This window comes from Centruroides sculpturatus, unplaced genomic scaffold (genome assembly GCF_000671375.1).
Source record: "Centruroides sculpturatus isolate CEXI.00-Female unplaced genomic scaffold, Cexi_2.0 scaffold236, whole genome shotgun sequence".
NCBI lineage: Eukaryota > Metazoa > Arthropoda > Arachnida > Scorpiones > Buthidae > Centruroides > Centruroides sculpturatus.
Window position 1 is genome coordinate 320,234 of NW_019384403.1, and position 2,784 is coordinate 323,017.

Here is a 2,784-nt window from a genome sequence, read left to right on the forward strand (position 1 = left end):
TTTTATTGCTTACTTAATTTAGGCCCTACAATTTTATTAGGTATTTTAAGTACATTAAAAACCACGTGCCACTATTACACCCATAACACAAACGTGCCTTCTGCCATACAGATAATATTGTGTTCGTTATAATTTTATGTATTTTTTGTTTATATATATCTTCACTAGATGATTTTTACAAAATATTTTCAAAAGAATGCATTCATTTTACTAAAGAATAAATGTTAAGAGACTGGTAGCTATATCAATACATTACGATTTCTGTCTATATACTGTATATACTACGCTTTATTTTATTTTTACTTTTATCGTATATGACATAAAATAGTTATACCTTACTACATTTTATCATTGCAAATGTATTCCAGTTTCAAATTCTGTTGTCATGTTAACACATTCAGGATAACAGAAAGTAATAGAGCAAGACTTGTCTCCATAAATGCATTTCTGGTGAGGACAGCATTCTGCATCAGACTGACATAGTGCACCACTAAAAAGTAAAGTTTTATATGTATAATGAATATTAAATAGTTAAAAAAGAAATAAAATTAAAGTTAAACTTACGTTTTGTTGCAAACCTCTTCCTTCTCGTCTTTTAGGAGAAAATAATTACAATTAATTTCAATTTTTGTGTGATTAAATACAAATTAGTATTCATTATTATTGTTGTTAACATCATTTTCTATAAATATCGTAAATAAACAGTAATATATTTACCCGCAACGCGAGGATGGCAAATGACATGTGCGGCAAGATTTATAATAATAAAGAAAAGTGATACCATCATCTGAAAGATAAATTCAACCTTATTAATAAAATACATCAAAATATAATTCAATTAAATCGTCTTTACAAAGCTTTTCCAACTGAATTTAACTTCATAAATTATATAAATGTCTCTCCTTTCGAATTAACATTCTAAAATTTGACAAAAATCTTCAAAAACACAGTAAGGCCAGGAACACACATGCGTAAAATTGTGTGGCAGAAAACTGAATCAGAAATCAGCTTTCAGTTCAGTTTCTGTTTTACGCTTTCATGCCAGAACACACATACGTAAAAATTCTGGCCGAATGGGAAACGGAAATGTAACAACGTCATATATAGTTTAGTAAAATGGCGCCGTCGGTATCTGACGTTGTTATTTGTTGGTGGTTGTATTCTACTCAATCGTTGATGATTTTAAGAAATGATTTTATTAAAAAACGCCAAAAGAGACGCTGGTGGGTTAGAAAGCTATTTCGAGAGCGTGATTTACATGGATTTAATAATTCGTTGATTCCGGAACTACAATTTAACGATCGAGAATACTAAATTGTATTTTTTTACATATCGTTTTTTGAGGATATTTCAAAATAATAAATTTTAAAATCTTCAGATTTCTGAGAATGTCACCAGAATTATTCGAATATTTGCTGTCAAAAATAGAGAGAAATATAACTAAGAAAAATACACGATGGAGAGAAGCGATATCTGCTAGAGACAGATTATCTGTAACATTACGGTTTGTTAATCTTTCATACTTTGTAAAATAGTTAGGTCTTTAGTATACTTTTATCATAAAACATAATTTTTTAGATTTCTTGCTACGGGTGAGACATTTCGGAGCCTCAGTTTCTCATTTAGAATAGGACGATCGACAATTGCTAAAATAATCGAAGAAACTACGAAGGTATAAATTAAAATTGTTATTAAATTTGAATAGCAATTAACTTATAAATTGCTATTATTTTTATTATAGGTTATTTGGAACAATTTAAAGAATGATTATATGAAAATGCCAGATAATGAAAACAAATGGAAAGCAATTGCTAAAGATTTTGAATCTCGTTGGCAGCTACCACATTGTTGTGGGAGCATTGATGGCAAGCATATACTAGTTCAATGCTAAAAAACAGTGGAAGCTTAAATTATAATTATAAAGGATCATTTAGCAAAATTTTATTAGCTGTGACTGATTATGAATACAAATTTATTTCAGTCGAGTCTTGTTTCATGGGTGGTGAAAGTGATTGTGGGATTTTTTAAAGAAGTTGTTTTGCAAAAACGCTTTTAGAAGAAAAATTAAATCTTCTAAATGAAAATAAATTATTAAATTCTAATAAAGTATTCCCATGTTTCTTTGTTCAGATGAAGCTTTTCCTCTTAAAAAAAATTTAATGAGACCTTATTCAAGGAGATCAGCTTTCACTTATTTCCAAAAAGTGTTTAACTATCGCCTTAGTAGAGCTCGAAGAATAGTAGAAAATGCTTTTGGAATTCTGTTGGTGGGCTTTAGAATTTTTAAGACCACTCAATTATAGTGAGAAAACAGTAGAAAAAATAGTTGCCGCTGCCCTTGTTTTACACAATTTTTTATTGACAGAAAATGCAAGTATTTACAATCCCCCAGGCTTCTCTGATTATGATGATGATAATTTTAATCAGGTTTATGGCACCAAGATGAAAATATTAATTCTTCACATTGTTCTTTTGGATCTAATATGCATAGCATACATGCAAAATCTTTGCGTGATGAACTAGTTATTTACTTGTGTAATGAAGGATCTGTACCATGGCAGAATAGCAAGATATATCCAGGTGTATTATAAAAAATTTTTTTAAACAATTCATTTTGTATAAGTTAATACAGTATTTGTAATTATACAGTATAAACTACTTAAATTTTTCATTAGTAATAATAAAGACAATTTTATAAACTTTGAAAAATTATTTTATTATTTACAGGCTAATTATGCAAAATATTTTTCCTGACCTTCAAGGTCTAACATTAATAATTCAATG

The 2,784-nt window shown here is 28.6% G+C and overlaps 1 pseudogene; it reads left to right on the forward strand.

Annotated features, from left to right (window-relative positions):
* The first annotated feature begins 1,340 nt into the window (after positions 1 to 1,340).
* LOC111618722 lies at positions 1,341 to 2,325 on the forward strand (annotated as a pseudogene).
* The last annotated feature ends 459 nt before the right edge of the window (positions 2,326 to 2,784 follow it).